Raw genomic sequence first — 25,341 nt, 5'->3', positions numbered from 1 at the left:
GTCTGGCCAATGAGAATGTTCGAATTTATAATGGATGAGTCTCACTCAATATCTCAACAAAATGTCGGTAAAAGGACAGCATTGTTTTTCTCAACATTCCTAATAATGCTGCAGGTCCGAGTGATTAGGCTTCAAGGTCTATTTGCTTAACAAGTCAATCTTATGCTGCAGACTTTGTAAGACCTGATCAATGGAAGTTTTATGTTGAGGTAAAGGTGCCTTTGTGAAGGTTCAGAGATTAAAGGTAAGAGCTCACTCCCGACTAGACACTTTGGTATCAGAGGAGTATAAATTATCCCTTCAGCCTCTCTTCCAGCAGGGGATGGCTGCATTACCACGAAGGATGTAGGATCTACGCGTGAGTGAGGAGCCTCAAACTAAAGCTCTGCTCGCTGGAAAAAGCAAGAAAAGAAGCCACACAGATATGCCTGGAAGAGAGCACTAAGTAATTTGTGTTCTAGCTACTGTGTATGCTGTATTCTGGTGGTCATTGGTCTGGCATTCAGAGTCCAGTTCTTTTAGTTTTTAATAAGTCTAGTAAGATTAAAAGCAATAAAAATTGTATTTGTATAGAGAGTGCATTCATTTGAGAAAAAGCAACAGTAGAAACTTTGATAAGTTATAAAATTCTATATTAAATAAAATAAATTCTATATTAAAAATGTTCTATAGAAAAGCGTTTTAATTTGGTAATACAGAAAAATATGCTTACTGCTGTTACATTTCATAGAAATAACAGCAAAGAGCTGCATATAAGAGTTTTTAACATTTTGAAACCTTTCAAATTGGAAATAAAAATATTTAAATTCAATAAAAAGCCATATAATAACCAGGATAACAGAGAAGTTAGCAAGCATATTCGCCCAACTGCCTTTCTACTACATGTAGCTCCTGGTCACCCTCAAGATTGACTTTACATTATGCCTTATTAAATATGTAAAAATGGATTTTTCAATAGTTAGCGTAGAATGCAATTGATATTGTGGGTTTTCAGCTGGTCAGAAATCATAAGAATAGATATATCTACTATATTTCTAACGAGCAGGAATAATATGTGCATAAAATAATAGAAATTCTTATATTGTAGATTCAGCTTAAGTACAGTGAGGTTAGCAATTATTTAATTGGTAAAACAGCGTTTAGGGTTTTTTTTTTCAAAAATCTTTGGGCTGCATTTGGCTTGTTAAGGATTCGCTTGCAAAGAAGAATGAAAGCTTGGCTTTGTAAACACATTAAGAAAAATGTAAATTAAGTTAGGCCTGAAAATGCCAGTAAATCTTTCATTGCAATCCCATAGAACAGCATGGGCATTTTATCCATTAATTACTAATTTTGTCTTTAAAATGACAAGATTTCTTTCCATACTAATGATCGACTGATCTACCACATTATGCTGCCCGTTATACCGAATTTTAATATAACGAAATATTTCCAATTATATACAATGTTTTAAATGCACTGAAACTGTATTCCCTGAATAAGGAGCATTCATAGCCATCAATAAATTCACCAAAGCAGGTAAGTAAGCTAGTCCTGTGTAAACATTTGGGCCAAATGTGTTGATACACTAACTCATTTAAATGCATCCCTGTATCGTGTATGTTTCTGTTATCTTAGCCTCCTCCTCCGTTAAGACCTGGACAAAACCCAAACGCAGTGATGGCGAGCCTGCCCTGTGGAGAAGGCCAGGGTTCGACAGCCTGGGCCTGATTGGCAGTAGCGGAATTTCTCAAACTCATGAACCAGCTATCATCCCCTCGGTTTAGACAGGAAGTCACCCTGCACAGAGTGGTACAGAGAGCGAGATCCAGGACTTCGGTTGACAAACACAGCAGCACACACTGGCAGCGCGTCAGCTCACCACAGGACTCTGAGAAACAAGCCCGCGCAGGCTATCTCAAGGTAGAGTCATGAAAAGTGCTAACTTCACCAAACACTGGCCAGCTGCACGTTTGATAAATCTGTTCTTAGGCTGGGGCAGCTGACATGGCTGACCTGTCCTCGTCCGACGTGCCCGGCTGGACTCCAGCAGCAGAGAAGGATGATGTTGAGCAGCTGCAGCAAAAAGTTCAGACAGGAAATGGGAGGCTGGCAGCTGCTTCAGAGCAGGAAACCCAGCAGTCCAACGCCTCGCCAGGCCATGCTGTCTACTAAGCGCAGTGCGATGGAAAATTTGAGCGTCTATGTTTTAGCCACTGAGTATAAAAGATTCAAGCTTCAGCACTGCAGTAAGTGTCTGGAGTGTATGAAAGCTCTAGCTGAGTGGGGCTTTTGTTTTGTGACAGGCATGTAGGTCCCATAACTACAGCACACCAATCGGAGCACCTGCATCGCTTTCACATGGGAGAGCATCTGGCTGGTAAGTGACTAGTCCTAAAGAGGCTGACGTAGTCAGGAGTAGATGTGTTTGGGAACACAAATAGTCTAGCTTTAGTGCAGAAAGGTTAAATAAATTGTTTAACTTTGTCTTTATACAACATTTTTTTATATGCATTTTAAATAGATAGCTGAGATTGAATTTTATGGTTGTTTGCAAAATAATCATGTATTTGGGGCAACAAATCAAATAAAACCATTGTTAAAGCTATAAGCGTTAAAGATATATTAAACAAACAAAAAAGTAAATTCTGTGATTCCAAAGATTTGATCATCTTTAATAATCTTGTAATTCCATAAAGCACGACATTGGCTATGAAGCAAGAATCAGGGTAACACTTTGCAAGTAGGTGTCATTTGTTAACATTAATGTATTAACATAACACAAACAATGGATAATACATTCATTGACAGTATTTATTCATCTTTGTTAACGTTAGATTTTAAAATACAATCATTCATTATCAGTGCATTTTTAATAAAGCATTAGTAAATGCCGAAAAAACTTTAACTAAGATTAATAAATGCTGTACAAGTATTGTTCATTCTTAGTTCATATAAACTAATTTTGTTAATTAAGGAACCTTATTACTTAGTTACCAGAATTAGTAATCCATTCGACTTGGAGTCTCACTAATCTGGTGGAAAGACTTGGTGGATAAGGTTTTAATACAGGGAAAGGCTATTAGATTGTAAGGTGAAATATATAAAGATTTCTCACTTCTCCTCAGATGACCCGGAATTATGGGACTTCACTCTGGATGGCATTGATATGCTCGACGATCCGGAAGCGGCTCCATGAACCTCCCGTCCCACGACACCGAGCCAGCACAAGATGACGACCACGCAGCAAGACCGCAGAGAGCCCAGTACCTGAGCCACCGGCTCAGCCTCAGGGCCAGTACAGATCCTCAGACATCAGAACTACAGCAGGTACAGTCGGACATGTTTGCAGAGTTAAAAAAATAATAAAAATCTCTTTGCAATTAGGCAAGTGTATACATGCTCTGTTCTGGTTTGCCTCTCTTGACTCATGCAAACATCCCAATTTGCCCCATTAATATAAATAGCCAGGGACTTAACACTCTCAGAGCTGGCAGCCTGTGGCCCACAATTCATAACAAGCCTGTGCTTGTTGGGACTTTGCCCGTTCATTAAGAGATATATAACTTTTTTTGCTTCTTTTTAAATATGGACCCATAGTAATGGTGTTGTAATTGTTGAAGGTGGACCACAGAGCCCACAGACACGCCAGATGTTGAAGAAACGAAGACTGGACGAATCTAATTTAACCATTTATAGATATCTTTTAGAAAATTTGTTTTATACTAATTTGTGAATATGAAAGCTAATAAATGTTCGTTTTTGACCTCTTAATCTGTAATGTAAAACAAAACAGGACTTTTATATCTGGAGTTTCACAGAATAAATATCTGGAATGGATTTAAACTGTATTCCTGAGGTTATTTTACCACATTTCACTGTTTTACTGGTAGCTGATGGCAAGGGGATGTCCAAAGCCATGGGGAAAATTCTGGAAAACACCTTGTAAGAAAAAGGACCAGTGTAGTGGGAGGAGGAAAAGTCCAAAATGTTTTATTAAGCATTTGAATATATATATTTATATATATACATTTTTTTTTTTTTTTTTTTTTTTTTTTTTTTAACATAAACCATAGGTAATCACCCAAAGGACCCTGGATGGAAACTTTTTTGAAAGAAACGCCAGCAGCAATTTTTGACCCAACAAATTTAATGCTGTTTTCTATGGGAACACGTGAGTTGTGGACTGTGAAACCATGCAGTTTTTCAGAATTTGAGTTATGTGGACGGGGCCGCGTGGACTGTGATTAGTGGTATTTCAACAGTTTGAACTGTGTCTAAATGTGGGTTTGGTCAATTACAAAGATTCAAATCTGTGCACCCAAGTATCAAAAGTAACAAATAAACCTCCTTGGTCGGATAAACCTTTAAATGCTGTGTTTTCTGCATTGCAGTAACATTTACCTTCTAGAGAAGTCAAGCGGATCATTTTAGAGGTGACGGGACGTACTCGCAAAACGATTGGCACTCAATTTGTGGTATAGAAAAATGGTTTAGGGGAGTGATTTAAACTGTAATGAGGTGCTGTAGTTTAATACTGTACTTCTATGTCATTGCAGTCAAATGCACCACATTAAATCTTTTCACCACAAAGATCAAGTATTTCATATACTACAGCACATGGCTTTGATGGTTGTGTGACATTTTAAAGACGGGGAATACATAATCCTGTAGTTTAAGGCTAGCTTCTTTCTAAGTTGAAAGCAGTGTGTTTGGATGAAGAAATGTGCTTTCATGCAGGATGCTCACCTGGCCCAAATTAAGCCTTCTATCCACTTACATACAAGAGTTTGGGTAGTGGTGAATGTCTATATAAGATGCACTGTATTATTGTAAGCTCATCATAAATGATATATAAAAAAGTCACAAATTAACAATGCTATGAAATACGTGCAAGTACAAAGAGCTATAAAACCCTGCTTATACCTCCTCAATTGCACAACCTCTTCCTTCATTTCAAAGCCTAACTATCACCCAATACTCATCTCTAACATTCCTTCCTTCCTATCTACCTTCTTTATCCATCTTCCCACAATCTAGACTGTATGCAGGATACACTCATTCAGTCTTGTTTTGGTGTAGTCTCCTCTTTCCATCCATTCTACAAACTCTTCTGTATGTAAATTGCAACACCATCACTGTATTTTACTGCCTGACTTTTACAATAAGGGACGGTATTCATACTATAAGGCTATATATCTGATGTTTAAGACAACTTAAAACCAGTTTTACCCATCCTGTGCCTCTTTCTCAAAATGTACACATTCATCTATCAGTCTTTAAATAGCAGATTCAAATAACCCGAGTCACATTATATGGACCTGAAAGTCTTTCCAATGTAAACTGTCAGATAAAACGCCGCTCCATGTAAAGGACTAGGTCCGATAATCTCAACCCGCAAGGCATAGATAGCTCTTTCCCTTCCTTTGAACCAACTCCAGCCGCTTCAGCTCGCCTGAGTGGTGTGCGTAGACTGGTTGACCCGCAGTTGTTTCCAGACTGGTGAGCTCCTGAGGGTATGAGGAAGCCCTGCTGTTGTCCTGCGGGGGGAGCAGTGGATGCCAGTGGGTTTGTCTGAGCCCACTGGGACATGCTGTAGGTGGGGCAGGTGTAGCCAAATTGTTGATTGGGCACGCATAGTGAACCTCTTCCGCCCGGCTGTAGGGTTGACGGTGGCTGGGATGTGACCGCCCGTGGAACAAAGCTGACCTGGTGCAGAGTATTTACGTGGCATCTGAGGAAGAAGAAGACAGTTGGCTTTGATTAGCACTACTGAATAAATCTTGATTGGTCAATATGATGTTAGAAGCATGCTGAATAACACTACAATGCACTAAAGCTATCTCACTGTGCAGGCCCACTGTTAAAGCTGCAATGAAACCTCAACAGTCACGCATCTGAGTGCATTACAGAAAAAGAAAAACAGTATAGGCCAGGACTTGATTTAATTCACTGCACTTAAAAATTAACGCAAGATTGAAGTTGATAGTGGAGGGGCAGGGTTTAATCAAACCAAATTATTGTAGAAGGCTGGCACAGGTCACAAGAGTGAGTTAGTTAATACTGGTATCTTTTTTGCCATTAAACATTTTCAATCATTCACAATACAAATTATAATAAGCATTTACAAAAATGAGAGAATTCCTATTTAATTCCAGCTGTAATATTGGTAGATTTATGTCCAAGACTATAGCTCTGTATCAAAACCTGCTGAAGCGTGACTCGAGATGATTTCTATAAAGCAAGACATTAGACATGTTGCTAAGCTAACAGCAAAGCACAAATCAACACTCAAAAATTATAAACTATATTAGTTGGTTTTCCGTCTAAAGTTAATTTTGAATAAATACTGCTTGCATCCAAAAGGCAAGAAAATCGCCACTTCTTGATAAACTGCCACTGAATATCACAAAGAGACGCCACTGAATATGACATTCTTCATATATAATAAATGACTTGTGCCTCAAAGCGTAGTAAACGAACTAAGGAATTTATCGGTAAATGCATTTTCATCCCATTCCCATTATTTGTACAAGACAAAAACTACCTTAAGTGAGTGTAAAAATGGAAAAAAGATTTTTTTTCCTCAAATTTGGCATCCATCAATACTTCAAAATATGCATTAAAACAGGATAATGGAAACAACTACTGTCTGCAATCTTAGATTTTTTTTTACTGTATTATACTTTTTTATTTTAAAACTATTCAATTATATTCTAAATTATTTTTGAAAATGCAAATAAATAAATACACATTCTATTCCATAACCAAATGTTTTAGAAAAGGCTATTGTAGCCTTGCTATCTCGCATTCTCTGCTAATCTATGTCTAAAAGAAATTAAGTGTAGTTTTTCTGGTATAGTAAGACCATACATACACCATGGGTTTGTGAATTCTTTTTGGAGCCTTTCTTGACCTGAGGCATCTTATTCATGGCATCCCTGGCCCAGTTATCAACCAGCTGATGGAGGTCAGCTGTGAATGTGCCCTTGTGCAGGTTAGCAGCAGGTGCTTGGTCCTGGTCATGGCTCTGTCCGTTCTCTTCTCTCACTGGACTTGTGGTACCTGTATGCCACAATTAATATTTTACCGATAAGAAAACCTTGAGCATTTTGAGAGAAAAAAACTGAAATGGTGAAAGACCTACCTTGAACGTTTGAGCCTGGCATGGTATCAGTCTTTCCAGTGACTGACTGATTGCCTGAACTTCCACTCTGTACAGCTTGTTTGTTCCCTAGTCCAAACCAAACATCAATTTTCATGCAATTTGTTCACAAGCTTACATTACAGTTGGATGTAAATCACTAAGCTCTGGTACCTTGTTGAAAAGAGCCAGTACCGCTACCACTTCTTGACCTGGTCCCCTTGCCCTTAGTAGGCCTCCTCCTGCCTGCTGCGATGGCCACTGTGGGAGGGATCATCACAGAGGGTGGCGTTTTGCCCAGTCGAGTATAGAGTTCTTCAATTTCCTTCTTCTGTTTATTCTGTAATGCCTGGATCTCACCCATATGTCTGAAGAAAAAAAAATGTTGGATTGAACTGGTGATCACATGATCTGCATGAATGAGCTCACAGAGCTCACAGAAATCACGAATACCTGTCCCTGAGCTTGTTCATCTCTCGTTTAAAGCCCTCATCTTCTGGTTCCGAGTCGTTGTCACTGCTGAGGTAGTGATTGATGATGGACACGCTGGAAGGGGTCATTTTAGACTCTTTAGCAGAGTCTGATCCCTCAGCAGAGCTTATGGAGGAGCTCGCTCTTTCTGCTGGAGTCACTGAGAAGCGGCCCACTTTGAGGTCAGTGCTGGAGGTCACCTGAAAGCGGCCGACTGTAGTGGTAGATGGGACAAGTTCAGGGCTGACCCTGGGAGGGGTCTGAGATTTATGAACAGTGTTTTCAGGGCTAGAGAGAGATGATGGTGATGATGAGGAAGATGATGACGATGATGATGTTGAAGAAGGGGTGATGGAGGAAGATGAGACAATGACTGCTGGATCTTGATCGCTGGCCACAGAAACCTGAATTGGAGAACGAGGATGTACATGAACTTGCTGAACAAATCTTTTAGGCATAAAATCTGAGGCCTGTGCACAGTAGTATTATTAAGCTACCTGAAATCGCCAAGTTTGAAAGCTGTTCGGGTTGTGATGTTGCTGGCTCTGTCTCCTCAGCGCTGGTCTGTCCATCTGGTTGAACTACAGATACAGTGGTCTGAAAAAGAGAATGTGTGTAAAACAACATACTATTTTAAAAGTTCAATGACATGAATCAATGACATTTGTTCCAATACAACTTAATTTGTAAATAACTTAAAAATAATTTCATTTCTTTTTGAAACACTTTTTTGTTTTTGAAACATTTTTAAAGACAATTACATTTAATGTGACTAAAAATGTCACATAGTATAACTAGTAAGTAAAAGTTTCCTTACATTCTGAATACATGCGGACATATACATCAAAATATTTTTTTTTATGAATTTGCACGACCTGTCATAGAAAGGTTAGATTATGTAATTTTTAACACTTGACTTACTGTCATGAGGGTCTGCAAATATTTTTTTCCCTGCACCACATTTTTTTTTTTATATTCATGAGCAGTTTTGTTTATAAAAATTATATTTTTACAGATAAAATCATCATAGAAGAGGTGTATTGAAGTCATGTATGAATTTAAAAAAAGGTTATACACACACATGCAACAATATTTATAATAAAACATTTTGTACTAGTTTTATTATGCGATTTTGTAAGTTTTATTATTTTCTATGTAGCTTTAGCTATTGTAATTAAACTTGTTTTTAAGTTCCAATTCAGCATTTCTATTTTCATTTAATATTTTTTTAAATAGTTGTTTTTGTAGTTAATGTATAAAAGGTATATTTAGGTATGAATGCCATTTTGAATAAATTCATAATTTCACTCATGTCACGCAAATACCAACATAGACACTAAATCAGCAGTTTAGTAACTTCCTGCACCTGTGGCCTTTGTGGGGATGGATCTGCAGATGGTGACTGGGCATAGCTTGTAGGTGTTGCAAGAGAGGCAAAAGCACCAGGTGCAAAGTTCCCACTGGAACTAAGAGACAAACTGGAAGGCGCCGCACCGGAGACAAAGCCAGGAGTGTTAGTGCTGATAGTGTTGGGTGGGGAGGATGTAGACTCTCCAGATCCATCAGGTTGGTTGGAGGAGCTCTGGGAGGAGTCCTTGAAAAGGGAACGCAGCTTCTGATCTAAAGCATGAATGTCTTCAATTCCAGGCGGTTTCCCCTGTACATCAGTCTCACCATCTCCCGTTGCAGATGGCTGCGTCACAGGGACAGAGGGGCCGACTTGCACCTGCTGGATGCCGGCTTGAGCCTGATCCAAGCCATTGCTCTCAGTCACAATACTTTGAGGAGTCTGGGAAGGGGTGGGAAGTGACAACCGACGTGGAGCTGGTGATTCAGTTGGGGCTGGAGAAGGAGACGTCCTCCCTGTTTTGGTTTGCTGAGTGGTAGACGGCGCAGGAGTGGTTACTTGAGTGGTGACTGCAGTCAGAGTTGCAGTGGTTGCTGGGACAGGGCTCTGATATTGAGAAGCCTCTTGGGCAAGACCTCCAGGTGTGGCGGTACCACAGAAACCTGGGTTGAGCCAGGTGCAAAGCTAGCTTGGTCCTGCTGAACACTGCTGGCTGGTGCGGGATCAGAAGCTGGAAGTGAAAAATACATGCAATCAGTCTTAATACTGGTTGGATTCAAATTTATTGTCATCGGCTTTATTCATTCATATTTAGCGGGAAATACAAATTAGACATTAAGCAACATAATATCATCAATACTTGATACACATATTTAAGCAATTTTGTTTGAGAACCTGGTGTGGAGTCTTCAAATGACGTGTTTGCAGAAGAAGGTCCAAAATACGGCTCACTTAAGTCTTGCTTCAGGACCGGGCTAACTATAAAGCGCGGCCTGCTGAATGTACAACTTGTGCTGCTACGCTAGGTGGCACACCTGTTAAATGTGAAATGTGTCAAATGAGACATGTTGCAAAATGGGACGGATAAAATGTAAAAACATCACCAAAAAGTACACTTACCAGGCACACTGGATGTTGAAATTTCAGGTATTTGCTGGTCCAAATTACTGCTTACCTGAAGTAACAGGAAAATTTCATTTGTAGTCTTCAAATAATTTCTCACTTTTTGTTCTTATGGTTTGAAAGGACAAACAAACAAAAATCCAAACATACCTGATTTTGGGCTATTTTTCTGAGCTTTTCCTTTCTGATCTGCCATCTGAATGACGTCTCGAACCTGATCTATGAAGGACTCCCGCCAGCTCTCCAAGATAAAATCACTTTTGATCTTTAAAGGAAGTTACACACACAAGTTATAATCAATTTTAATTCAAAATGTTAATGCATGAAATGCTAAAAACAAAACAAAACAACAACAACAACCAAACGATGAAGCAATACATATTCTAATAAACATTTTTAATTTCAAATAAAGAGGTTTCTTGGCAATCAATCTACTGAAAAAAGGTGGAAGTAAAAAAGATGTACCATAATTTCAGCAATTTCTACAGGATTATCTCCATCCAAATCAAACTTGAAAGTGACCATTTTCCTGTTGTGCGTTCCAACTGACATTCAGCGACTCTATCCCCAATATTAGAAATCTACAAAAACAAACAGACCAATAAGCTCATAAATGTTAGTATAGTACACAATACACTACAAAAATGTAATGTAATTTAAATTAGATTGTAGCATAACTTACATTCAGCACATTGAGCTTGAGCTTGGCCTTGGACATCTTTTCGTGGCGTGAGCGGCTGCGTACAGAGCGGCTCTGGGGTCGTTTCATTGAGCGCCCTCATGCTTGCCCTCGCTCCCATCACTCAGACCAGAGGCTGCATCAGAGTGACCACTGAGGGCACCAAAACATCAGTAGTTAAACTTCTCTCAACTTGAATGTCATAGTTAATAAACAGGACTTATATATATAAAAACAAAACCTTTCTGTGGAGGCTGGAACCAGAGATGTTTGATGTTGTGACTGCTCTACTGGCTGTGGTTGGGACACGGTCAGTGGTGCCTGTAATAAAGAATCGAGGATTTCAGAATGCCACTCACTCCAAATCACAATCATTTGTAATAGGGCTGTCAAAAAATTGAATTTTGAATATTGGTTGAACTGAAAACATTCAAATACAAAAACGTTGCATTTAAATTTCAATGACAAGTATTGTTGCTTTTTAATGTTTTTGTTAGCCTTTTCATTTGAACCCACTGGATGCGGCGCTGCTCATTCACTCCACGAGAACATCAATGTGGTAAAGATCTGGATTACATCAAAACTGAAACCAAGTTGATCACACAGAATGCCTATTTTACGCATTTCACAATTTCACAGCTGCACTAGCATTTTGACAGCCCTAATTCATAACACATATCACAGGGAGGTATTGCTGCAAACTGATGCAATGTGGATGCAGTCTGAAAATTCAGCTTTGTCATCACAGGAATTATATTTAAACCCACCCCCAAAAAATAAATATTCAGAGAGTTGAGATTTTACTGTATTGTTAGTTAAATAAAATAGACTGTAGACAGCCCAAAACATTTTTAAATATCACCCCCTAATATTCGAACAGTAGAATACACCATATTACTGTTTACATTTTCTACATTTATTCAAACTAAAACTAAGCATCTACCAACACACTTGTCAATAGTTTGTGTGTTTAGTATTATAAATGAATTTTTAAAAATATTGTGTAAAAACGCGTGTTAACGTCACTGTAGATATATTCTCAGCACTAAAAAACCCACACTGGCAAACTGCTAATTCACACACCACAGTGTTAGGCACGACTAGTACCTGACAGGCCTGATATAGAAAATAGAGCTGTTCAGCATTTGGAGGTGGTGAGAAAACAGGAGGGCTGAGTTGACATGCCCATATCTGACAAGCATGTAAGAGCAGCCAGCATGCAAGAAAAGGATGGAGAAGCAAAGAACAGTAGCATTAATGTATGAAATGCCAAGAAGTTGGATGTTGTGTGCAAACCAAGCACACACAACATTCAATAAGCCCCATGCAGGCCAATGGAAGATGTGAAATCAGCCACCAGAGGGCATCTTTCATACTGTACCTGTAAGATTTGAGGGCCCGGAGGAGGAGCACTGCCATCTTGAGGTGCCTGGTGGTATTGCAATGGGACCGTGGGTTGAACGGTAGAGGGCAGGGTGGCCGCCTGACCCATCACCTAAAAGAGGAGTACGTGTATTGTCCCATTTATGTTTAACCCTGGTTTATGTTTAACAGACAACAGATATATAGAGCATGATGTTTTTGTCTTCATGTTATGATCACATGAAGTGTACCTGGGGTATGGCTGCAGTTCCAGTCTGGGCGGTGGGAACAGGGTCAAAGTACTGCTCGGCTGCTGCAGAGGGGCCAGGGCTGGGTGCTGTGACTGTTGAGGAGAAGCAATTTAATAGAGAAAACAAACAAAGTTTTTTTATTTTTAGTATTAACATTACTAGATCTGAAAACCAGGCTTCGCACATTCACAAAACATTTTATCTTGCCACTAAAAGTTCTTGTAAATAGAAGTAAAAGTTTTTTTAGCTAAGAGTTTTATCTTACAACCTATTCACAAAGCTGCTGAAACAATAATAGAGAAAATAGAGAAAAGTTAAAAGGATGGGGGTAACCATGCTTACTATATCAACAGTGATTGGCTCAACAGTTCTTGCTGGTTAATGAGAACAAAGATATAAAATCAAAAGAAAACTTCGGGGTTGGGAAAACCTCCAAACCTTAAAGTTGATACCTTTTTTAAAGCTCATTATGTGCATGTTTCTAAAAATGTTTATATTCCGAGGCAGATTGCCAGTGACACTCATTTTATGATAGTTGTAATTTGGTCTTGGTGTCCTTTTCACTAACTTCCTAATGTTTCCCAGATTTAAAAGCTAGTTGTAACACTAAAACTCTTTGTGAAATGCTCTTTTTTGAAATGAAATGCTGAAATGCTACATTTAGGACTGACACGGCCACTATTTTTAAGATTTTTCTCCTAAATTGACAGTTCAGCCCAGGACAGGTAACAAAATAAAAAGGAAATGACTCACCATGCTTTGTGGATGGGTCATGGCGTGCTGAGGCTGTGCATCAGGATGTACAGTGCTGAAAGATGTGCCTGGCTGGGCAGGGTGAGTCTCAGAGACAGACACTGAACTTTGAGCATCCACAAAACCTACAGCTGTGAGACAATGAGACATTCAGAATGTTTTCCCATACAAACACTTTTGGCTTTTTTTTTAAATATAAATAGGCATCTTATTTAGAGCATAATTACTAATTTTACAACACTAACTGGAAGCAGAGGCCCCAGGCTGTTGCAGTTGCTGGTGATGATCCGTTTCATGTTCTTCAGACTCCATAATGACTGAGGCCAGAGCAGGACCAGGGGCTTGGCTGCGGTGTGTCAGTATGCTGTCCAAGCTGTGAGGGTCATTCTCCTGCACCATCTTTCTCTTTTCTTGTTCCTCTCTCACAAGTTTTCTCTGCTCTCTTTTTCGAGAGATCAGGGACACTCTGTCCTTTATGGCCTTTGCAATGGTTTTGTGGTCACCTCACAAACATAGCCCGAATCGACCTTGAAGAAAAGATTAATCAGAATTTAACTTCAAACACCATGACAGGTCAACAATATAAGAAGGCCTGGGGAATTCTGCAGTTTCAGGATTTTTTAATGTACTGAAAGACTTGTTATTGTGGATTAGACATAAGGCAAAAAAATTAAACAATTACTGACTCAAATCATCAACTTGCATTTGTATTTGGGTAACGGAACAGAAATCCAAGTGTCTTTACCATTTCTTGGGCAACATCATCTGGGACGTCTTTATTTAAGTCAAAGGAAAACTCAATGGCTTCATTCTCTTTGTATTTCCCTTTCAGTTTCTTTACATCCTCAATGCGCAGCAACAACTTTATGGACACTAGTTCTCCATCATCCTCCTCAGCAAGCTCTACACGAACCCCAGTCTCCTCTTGGAAAAGGCATGACTTAGGAGGTCCTTGATGCAATACCTAAAAAATAAAAAATAAAAATATTAATAATAATAATAATAATAATAATAATAATAATATTTTAAGACCTGTACCAATATATTAATGAAAACATATCAATATATTAACAAAAGCAAAGAAAATGCTAATATTCTGCCCATCTAGTGAATCTGTATTCTTCATGTGTTAAACAACATAATAAAAAAAAAAAAAACTTCCCGTGATGGGGCAATCCAAAGAGAAGCCAAAAGAGTTTACTTTCAGTTAAATGCTAAACAGTGTATTGTGAAATGAAAATAGTAGACAGCTTATGGTGTAATAAAAATACCAATAATAAACTGATTTCCTATAACAGTGTACTGTTCAGAATAAATGTGCTGTATGTGAATAAATGTGCTTTGATGGTGAACAGCTCTTAAGCTGCAAGCAATGCAGCAAAGATTTATTTTATTTTAAGTTTAATAATGCAACTCCTGTTTTTTTTCCATTTCCAAATTAAGGAGTCTGTTATATACAAACAAAATGGTTTAAATTTTCACAAAACAAAAAAACCTTAAGTCTTCAATTTGACTGAGATGTATCTCATACCACACAAATGAAGTGATTGACAGTTCAGTATTACACTGTGATGTAACCAATGAAACACTGAAAATACCTTACCACAAATTTCCAGTGAACAAGAAAGAAAAACAGGTTGTAAAACTAGACCTTATGACAATACAACAACTGAACTCCCATGCTCTTTAAATGTCAGCCCACCTCTCATCCTTATTCTGACGTATGCAACCCTCAATGATCTCCTTCACTTCAGGAATAGCCACTTTGTCAAAACTGCCAGGCTTCACCCCCTGTAAACACAGCACAGGAAACAATCAAATCAATGGTGCAGAAAGCGGAGATGGCTTTAACTTGGGATTGGATTTTTTTTTTTCTCAAAAAAATACTACACTTGGAAATAAATCTGAATCTGTCTGTTACCATTAGGTTGTGTCATGTCAGTACTGGTTTTGTGAGAGGCTTCAGCATTTACTGGTAGAGGTAAAAACCAACTTACCACTGCGTGAGAAAAAGCAGAAAGGAAACACCCCACAGAGGGCAAAAAGGGGTAAAAAGACTAAAATAGTGCAGCAAACAAGGGAGGATGAGTGTGCGGGGACACTCTCCTCCGCCCGGTGAAGTGTGGACTTACGCTGGTGACTCTGCGATAGATCTGAGCTGCATTTTGACACTGAGCACGGATACTCAGAAGTAGCCATCTCCAGCATACACATCCCAAAGGCATACACATCCACCGATTCGTCATACTTCTCCTCATACATCTCAGGCGCCATGAACTCAGGGGTACCTTAAATTAAAAGAATGGTTCAGAACTCTCTCAGTACCCTATTACACCCTCTCAGTGAAGAGGTGAGAGGAAGATGATGCTGTCGCTGAAGACCGCTCTCGGGCACAACCTGCAAGAGAAAAGAGAGAGGTAGAGGGAAGGAGAGCAAAAGGGGATAGAAAGTAAAAAAAAAAATAAAAAAATAAAAGAGGAAGGGAAAACTGCCCTCAGTTAGTCTGCAATGATAAGAAGCCCAAGTTTCTCCATGTAAGACCTTCAAGGGTAGGACTGTGTATGAGAAAAACCAAACTAGTGCACAGCACTCACTCGAAGGCCTGGACTGACCACATGACTTCAACCAATACAGCATGAATTTTTATTGTTTTGTTGTGGTTAGCCTAAATAGCAAGTTTAAAACAAGTCCGTGGTCAGAGGGCCTGATGCTTTTATCACAAGACCAAGCCAAAACACTAGCTATGGAAAACAAACCTTTCAAAAAGTCCTACCTTTGGGTTAACCTGTGAAGAGAAAAAGGTTGAGCAATTCAAACATGTTACACTCCATAGCTTACTGAAAAGTGACGTTCTGTGCACCAGTACAACTAGTAACCAAGTTACCCATTGACAAAGGTCTCACACGGACAAACTTACCATATTGATAATGATTCAGACTGATATGTGTCACATAATACTGGTGGACTTACCAGGCTCATTTCATGCATACTTACTGTCTGTACTGCAGTACACTAAATAATCCTTAAAGTAGAATAAGGGAGACCTGAAATTAGAGCCTAATGCTTCCAAAACAAACAAAATAAAAAAAAAAACCACAAAGATCTTAAAGCTAAAAGTATGAGGGAGATGAGCAGAGAGTTTAAGGCTTTGAGCTCCAGACACTGATACACTGAAAGAAAACAAGCATTTCCTTGTGGGGGGAAAAAATGAACAGATTCATTAGCATCGTCATCATTAAATCATGGTTGACTGAAGAAACAGACCACAAATTTCCGAACCAGAGCAAAAGATCACTCACAGTACCTGCCAGCCCAGGGCTCAGCTCTAGCTCTAGTGTTATCCCATGATCAGATCAGGTTTCCCTGCAGACGAGTCACAAAATACCTACAACCACTCCACAACTACTTACTCTGTCTATGGGTACCTGAAATTGTGGCAGAAGAAAAGACAAAAACTATGTTTAAACTAAAGGAGAGTGTCAAGAGACATCTTTCGTTAAGTGGGAGCCCTGGTTTGCTGCGGTTCGAGCGCTCAGGGAAACGCTGTGGTCTGCTTTCTCACCACTGTCATTAAAATGCGCTTTGAAAAGAAGCAGAAGAAGAAAAGAAACTTGAAAAAGAAACAAGGAATGAAGGATTTGCTTTCCCCCAACCACAAATCTGAGTCGGACAATTTGAATGGATTTTGATTTAGAAGCAGTAACGTGGTTGCAAATACTTAGCCGTACCTATGACACTCTTGGCAAAAGATGCCCTCTTGAGGGTTGCCAGGCCCAAGTCTCCAATCTTGACAGATCCAGTAGGTCCAGTGATGAAGATGTTGTCACATTTGAGGTCCCGTGGATGATTGAGGTGACCTGGTATGGAGGAAGTGCAGGCCCTTTAGAATCTGCCGGCACCAGCTGCGCAGGACTTTGATCTTCATCTCCTTAAACCGTTTTAGATACCTACAAGGCACAAACAAGTCAATCATAGCAGGTGGCCTCGATGACGAAGACAGCTTTATAAAAAAACAAAACAAAAAACTGACAGGAACAAATAAGAGCACTTACGTCTTGAGTGTCCCAGATGTCATGAGTTCAGTCACCAAGACAATACACTTCCTCCCTTTCAAGGATGACTCCCAGGAGTCATAGAAGCGTACTATGTTGGGATGCTGAAGACCCTTCAGCATTCCGGCTTCCTCTTTAAAAACGCTGCCGCTCAGACTTGGACAACTTGCGATCCTGAAAAAGAATACCATATTTTTGTAAGCGTAAAAGGTATGGCAAAAGTTCATCACAAAAAAAAAGAAAAAGAATAAAACAGAACCACAGCTCGCACAGAAATCACTTCCAAAAGAAGCAGCATTCTGTTGGTAAAAGTGGCAAATCTGCATAAACAACCAAAATGAAAGATGCATGAGGAAATGTTTCTTATTCTTGCAGATTCCTATTGAAATGGCTAGATTTTGCTTGTGGAATTTTACCCATTTTTAATATGCCATGTTTAAAAAACTTCTAAAATCAAAAGATAAGAGAAGCTACGTTTTTTCTTCATTACTGCAGTGCTGTAAATCAATTTATAGTTACCTTTCTTACAAAACACCCTCATACCCAACTGCTTTTAGCACCTCTGTGACACTTCTTTGATGAAAAAAAAAAAAAAAAAAAAAAAAAAAAGGTGGTTTCATCAAGGGGAAATACTGCTGCTTGCAAAAACCTCATTTGCAATCAAAGCAGATGGTGCAGCACTAATAATAACATCTACAATGAAGCTACAAAGTGCCTGCCTCAAAATCCAATCAGTGTGACCGTTTTGCCAAGTGTTTCTGACTATAGTTAAAATGCAGTCATTTCGACTGGCGATTCTTAGTTGACCTACATTTGGTTCGGTGGTCAGCTGCCATCTCTGGAATGAGAAACATTTAGCCATGAGTTTGACATGAGTTTGCCATTGCCAAGTCCAGCAGGGACTAAAAATTTGAACTAGCACCTCATAACTACACCACGTTATGTATGAGAAGCTATTGTGTATTTTATTTTTTTTACGTAAATAATATGGAATATATTCCATCACCAAAAATTATTGAGGTCATGTACATATATTGTGCAGTGTATTGATTATTCCGACAAGCTCACGTGTGTACAATTAACACTCTTAACACCATTTCGAAATGAAGTGAAGTCCTGTAAAAAGGAATTTCAGTGTTGAATGATGTGGGTTTGAGGAAGGGGGGCGATGCTTTGCACCCCACCCTACAACAGGCCTACTCTCTCACCCTTCCTCTTTGACTATTACAACTATGCGGTGCACTCGGTGGCCTATGGGACCAGGCCAGCGAAGCGTGGGAGCATTTCCCCAGAGGAGGGGCGGACCGCACACTGAACTCCAGCATGAGGATAAAGCTCCTGGCATGAATCCGCCTCACGTGTGAGGGCACATACCACTTCAGACGGGAGATAAGGAATTAGGATTAGTGAGAGGATCTCAAACACAAATTACCTGGAAATACGTTTAACAATTCATTTAAAATTGACAAATGCAGTTTAGGAGGTCGGGACAAAGTGCAACGGTTTTGGTGCTTGCTGCAGAGTTAGTTTGAACATTCATACACCTATCAGTCAGTGATGTTAATCAGTGAACACGTGGAGGTCACATGCTTTGTGAATATTTTTTGTTAGGAATTTAGGCCGCACAGATTCTATTTATAATTACTATAAATGTCATAAAATTAATTTAAAAGTAAAAATTATTTAATTTAAAAATGAAAAGAAGATTCTTATGTTTACCAATGCTGTTTTAATATGATCAAATATCTAATATTGTAAAATACCATTAACATTTCTATAGTAATATATTTTAAAACAAAAATCACTCCGTGATTGCAAAGCAAAATTGCTGCAAGAAACTTTTTTATACTTATCTGTTGAATACAGTGGCACTGCATATTTTGTATTTTGTGCACATTTTTTTGTAATTTATTCAATATACAGTTAAAAGAACAGGATTTATTTGAAATAGCAGGCCTTTGCCATTTCAAATAAATCAATTGAATGCATTCTTGGTAAAAAATAAATAAATAAAAGTTTTAGTGGACCCAAGCTTTTGAAAGATGCCATAGATATATTTATAGTAAACGAACAGCTGTACTTAAGTGATTGTAACACTTACAGCATTTCCATCCTTCAGCAAGACTTTAATCAAAGGTCAAGAAGTTCTGATAGGATCGCAAAGCCTAGAAATGTTAACAGTAATGGGAAACTTTTAGCAGGCAAAATAATAATTGTAATAATTATTTTTAAAAAATTATTAATTTAAAAATACACAAGTTTACCCAGAGAAATCTTTAAACAGTTTAAGGTTACTGCAGAAGATTAAATGGATTTACAGGGGTCTGTTAAAGGGATCAAATGCAAGGCAAAGGCAAATGCAGGACAACTGGAATGAAACTCGAGAAGTAGCTTGAAAGTCAGTGGTATGCACAAAGTATGACCGGAGTATTTAATGTGGTATATCGAGTTGGACGCATAGGGAACTTCTGTAAAAAAAAGAGAAGCATCTGAGATCCATTTTCATTTTCTTTTTATGGTGACCTACATATTGTTCAAATGTGTTTAGCATGTGAGAAAGCAAAGGAGAGAAATGTGGGAGGGGAATATCCCAGAGTTCAACATAAGGCGCTGGAGACAGATGGCCTTGTGGGGAGATACACAGGCCCTTCCATTTTCTGCAGCCGTGTAAACTCGCAGCTTATAACACATACTGCTGTATTACACAAGACAGGCCGGGAGACAGAAATAGAGACAGCGAGACATGAAATGTGAAAAAAAGTAAGGTAAAGACAGGCTGAAAGCTAGAGAGTGAGAGAGAGAGGCTTTTTCAGCCCAGTGTATGAGCTGGCTAGGCCTGAGGGCCAGGAGCAGGAGAACTGCAGCTCACGTGGTGCTGCCTCGTCATCGCTCTGCAAAAGAAGAGGCAGCAGGGGGTGGAGAGCAGCAGTGGCGGAGTCAAGCCTTGGCAAACCAGCTCACCACACTTCACACAAGAGATTACAATTGCTTGAACTTGACCCACTTTTGAATTTGCACCTCTATGTGGCACATCGCTACATACAAAAAAAAAAAAAAAACATCCTCTACATGATGAAAACAAAAAGGAGGAGGTTTCTGTATGCAAACAGACTTAGAAATAGGCCACACAACATATGAGCTGGTGATTTTCCGACAGAGGTGCTGTTGCTATGTAGCTGGCCAGAATCGGCATGTTGTCTCTGTGCAAGTACACCTCAGCGATTACTCATGCTTTTATCATATCATAAACTAATAAAAGTGGAACGAGTGCAAAATGTTTAAAAGGCCATGTTTCTTATGGCTCATTAATTATAACAAATAGAATTATTAAGAAAGAGAAAGAATTTTCTTTTAAAAAAGTTAAATGGTAAAAAAAAAAAAAGTACTATAAGACAATAAATTATGTTTAAAATATGAAACAGTCACACTATGAAATATACACCACTGCTCGACAGCTTGGGGCCAGCAAGATTGTTTTAAAAGAAATTAATACTATTATTTAGCAAGGACGCACTAAATTCTGCAGGATTTCTATTTCAAATAAATGTTGCTCTTTTTTGTGAAAAGAAAGCACCTCAATGCTTATTAGGGATGTGTGTGTGTGTGTGTGTGTGTGTGTCTGTGTATATATATATATATATATATATATATATATATATATATATATATATATATATATATACATACATAACTAAGTATATATTTATTGTGTTTACATTGTTTTGTGTATTCTGAGAGAAACAATAATATCCACATGCTGGAGTAAAGTTTTTCCTCCTAGTTATATCTGCTTAGGATTTATCATGGGTTTCCTGCATTTCTGGCCAGAAAATCTACATATAATAACATTTTAATAGTGGTTTATTGTTTGAATAATAACCAGACCAAAAAAAAAAAAAAAAAAAAAAAAAAAAACTTTTCTTGAGCAGCAAATCAGCACATTAGAATGATTTCTAATTATATATGACACTGAAGACTGGAGTAAAATTTTGCTTTGCATCACAGGAATAAATTACATTTAAAAATATGAAACAAAACCAGTTACTTCACACTGTAAGAATATTTCTAAATATTACTGTTATCAAAAATGCAGCCCTTGTGAGCACATTTGTAAGATTTATTTGAAAAACATGAATATTTTTTTACCAACACTAAACTTTAAAACCAAGTCAAAATTGCATGATATAAATGCAATTCCAAAATGTCACACTAAGATCTAAAATTTTAATGTATTATTGTGTTCTCACTCTGACATTGCAGCAGGCTTTTAGACTGTCTCAAAGTACACCTTAAATAAACACTTCCTATGATTTACTGCATGTGCCACACATCTCCAATACACACCTGGGTGGCCTAGAATAACCCAATTAGGAAATTAGGATTTTCTATTCAAGGCTTATACTACAATGCAGAGGCTATGGCCAAAAAGACAACAGCTATAAAAACACAGGCCAAATGCCAGACGTGTTAAGTGTCAGAGGTGTGTATAGAGACGCTTCAAAGGTGTGACAAAAGGACTAGCAAAAGTGTTTCCTATTTCTAAAAAGATCATACAGCAAAATGAAACACGAACAATACAAGTGGATGACACATTGCTTGGAAAGGTGTGGGTGGGGCATTGAAGTTAAATCAAACTGACTAGTCATAAGACTGTCATTTAAAAGTATACCGGAAAGGCCTTGAGACAGGGTTGTAGGTTTCAGGGAATGAGAGAGTATACTTTATTACCAAACAAGCAGATCAGATAGTGATTTACCACCGTCATCGCACAGATCAAGAGCTCCAACAATGTCAAGTGCTGCACTTTGTTATCCTAGCTGTCAAAAGCCGTGACGTCCTACCCATAAAGTAGAACACAAAAGCAAAAACGCCATTTATTTTCTCCAAAAGGAAATGGAATCTAAACTCATAAACCTTTAAAGACAGAACTACTGTCAGTTCCGAGACTGTTAAATGACAATATATGCTTTTGCTGAAGCCATCTGTTGGCATTAATTCAACTTTTCATTTTACCAGTGAAAAATGAAATTACCCATGATGCACTTGCACCTTTGTCCACTTGTCCAGTTATATACATTTTTGCTTCAAATAAAAGTTTATAATGGGTTACTGTTTGGTTGGATGAAACGTAACTGAAAAAGCCACTTAAGGTACAAAAATAGAAGAAACGTACCTGCAATTCGCACCATGCCACCTCCACCGTGGTTTCAGTATCTAGACCCTTGTAGACTGTCTTGAAAGAGCCACGTCCAATCTCAATGTCGAACTTCAAGAAGCGTCCATCCGGCGACGTCCCGACCGCATTTGTCTCAACTTCCTCGTTGTCGTTCAGCTCTGCCTTTGCATCCCGCAACTCCGCTTTGGCTCGTGCCTTGTCTCTACCCTCTTCATCCTCCTCTTTCTCATCCTCTCGTTTTCCATCGGTGCCATCTCCAGACTTCAACTCTGCAACCAAACACGGTGCTTCTGCAGAGAGAAGACATGTGGTATTCGCAATCAACACCGTCGTTGACTCTATCATGGCCGTCTCAACACCGTCACCCTCCTTTTCTGGTGCAACCAAACCTTCAGATTTTGTGGCCACTGAAGCAGCTTTGGTTTCCAAAGCAGGAGGTTCACAAACAAAAGCGTGAGAGTCCGTTGTGATGGTTAGGATTGTGTTTTTGCTGGGCAGCTCCAGCGCCGTGGCATTGGAGTCGTTGATGACGCTGCGCCGAAGAAGCGGTGCTCTGCCTCCGCCTTGCGCTCCATGGTGTGGTGGCGACGACGGACCTCGACACCCAGACGCTCGCCCACCAGCGTGTCTGAGCTGGAGCCGTTGATGTTCTTCAAAGGGGGGGAAAGGAACTTGACCATGTTGTCGTTGAGATTTTCTGACATTTCTCCACCAAGTGGAGTGAGAAGTCGGGTCAAATCTTAAACTCTATCCATGCATTAAAAAAAGCAGTGTAGTAAATACGCGATGGAGAGAAGAGTTTGCTTCAGAACCAAGTAAAAACTTGCCAAACCTCTCTCCTCTCAAAACAGCAGTTCAGATAAAGTCAATGCTCTTGCAGACTAAAGAGTTGAGAGAAGCACGGGAAGTGCTTGGCGATAAAAGTAACGCAGGATCCATGCACAGATCAAGATACGTTGTTGATGATGATGATGATGACAAAAAGGAGACCTCACATACAGCTCATCCATCCTGTGTAAAACTGCGGTGTGTCTTCAGTCCACATAGGGGGTCTCCTGAGGGGGCAGGGCAGTAGCCTGCTAATAAATATAATAATCACTTTCAATTCCGAGGTCGTGCCAGAGCACAAAGATTAATGGTGGTGTCTGATTCACTGAAAGAGAGACAAAAGAATTTAACCAAGGTGGTTAGCCACAGTTAACAAAATAACACTCAACTTAAACAGCTGCATGTACTCCGCTTTTTCCACAACCAGGTAAATATTAATCTGTTCAAATTAGGCTGATAAGAATCTACTTTCATGTAATAAGTGACATCCTGTCATTTTAGTTAGTGAAACACAGACCAGTCATACTGAAACTTTAAGATAAAGAGAGTGCAGGAGGAAGTTACACTCAGATTTTTCACATTTAACCCTCAAGTTAAATTCAATACAATTTCCAGAAAGCAGATTTCCGGAACCCTTCACAATTTGTAATCCTAATCCCATTAAAACAAACAACAAAAGCAATTTACGCTACATCTACGCTTTTAATGCGAAGTGACTTGTTCAAGACGGAGAACAAACAGTATCTGTCTTCAGGACAGTGAACATATGTTGAAGGATTAGTAAATTAGATTTGTCCTTGCCATGTGTGAACACAAAATAAGTCTATGGTTCCAAACAGAAAAAAGGAACAGAAAACTACATTGGAATGACTTGATTTTCTTTCGAGAAACACAAAATGTAAGATACGACTTCATACATTACGCCCAAATGTTTTGAGAGGTCCAAAAAAAAAAAAGAAAAAAAGTAATTGTCAGTTTCTTAAACTTATAAGAGCCTCTAAGTACTGGGCCAAGTGTGATGTGGACTAGTTTTATAATACTTTTACGATGACTTAAGCTTGAAAGGCTCCCCGTTCTCAATCACGTAAAAGAAAGAAAAGGCATATTTCCTTTCTTTCGTATTCCACAAAGAAGTCAAGTCATACAGGGTTTAAACGACACAATGCCGCGTAAACGAACGAGTAAGCGCTTTCCACTTATTATATCTGGCGTTAACCATAACTGAGCCAGAACCATGGTTAACTAACGTTACTTGTAAATAAATAAAAAAAAGTAGTCAGGACTCCATTTAGTATCACTACTGACTATTTTGTCACCACGTTTAAGACAAAAACTTACCGTAATGCTAAGTGTCGTCGTCATCTTCAGTTATCGGCGAATAACCAACGGCCGGCTCCAGGTTTAACCGGTAATTCCCCAAACGCGCGTGCTCCGTATTTGAAATAACGTCTCTCCGGCGCGAGGCGAACGAAAAGTTCAACGTCTCTAACCGAACGCGATCGCGGTTCAGTAAAAGCCCGTCGAAATGGCTAAATGTCGGTGGCCGTGCCCCCGGTCTAAACCGTCTCTAGCGGCGAAGTTCGAATGTCAAACACTAAAACAACGTGCCGCTTCCGCTAATGGTTGCTCGCGAGACTGCAGAGCAGGTTCTCTTTGTTATTCCTTTCAACTGACCTCGATTCATCTTCCTCGTACAGTCATCCGCTGCATGACGTCGCGCGTGCAAACGACGCGGTCCGGGTTTACGTTACCGTATTCACATCGACAGAACGCAAAACGGTGTTTGAAACGCTTCGAGACTATATGCATTTATGCCGACGCGAAACTTGGCTTTGGGGTGCAGCGCGCTAACCGAGCGCTTTGCGGCTCTGTTGTTGACAGCGAGAGATCCCGAACAGATGGAGGCGATTTGCACGCTCGGGGTTCAAGGCTACGTAATCTGCATGCCATCGATTCCCGACATTTTCGCCATCGCATAAATACACGCTACGCGAACAAACCGGTTTCGTGATAAACAATAAACCCGGACTCCGTCCACTCCCCCTGCTCGCCTTTATCCGCGCAATGTCGTAGAGTTAGAAAATAGCGCCGCCTGCCGAAAAACAAAGAACGCTTATATTGTAGGCAACCGCGTTTTAAAGGGACAGTTCGCTCAAAAATTACAATTCTGTGAACA

At 39.3% G+C, this 25,341-nt stretch overlaps 2 pseudogenes; one reads left to right on the top strand and one right to left on the bottom strand.

Moving 5' to 3' along the window:
- The window catches only part of LOC122347532, a 663,620-nt pseudogene that overhangs the window by 464,613 nt on the left and 173,666 nt on the right, over nt 1-25,341 (top strand).
- Nucleotides 11,037-23,223, bottom strand: LOC122347534 (annotated as a pseudogene).

The sequence above is a fragment of the Puntigrus tetrazona genome, chromosome 6, assembly GCF_018831695.1.
Source record: "Puntigrus tetrazona isolate hp1 chromosome 6, ASM1883169v1, whole genome shotgun sequence".
NCBI lineage: Eukaryota > Metazoa > Chordata > Actinopteri > Cypriniformes > Cyprinidae > Puntigrus > Puntigrus tetrazona.
This window is presented reverse-complemented; position numbering and strand designations above follow the sequence as displayed.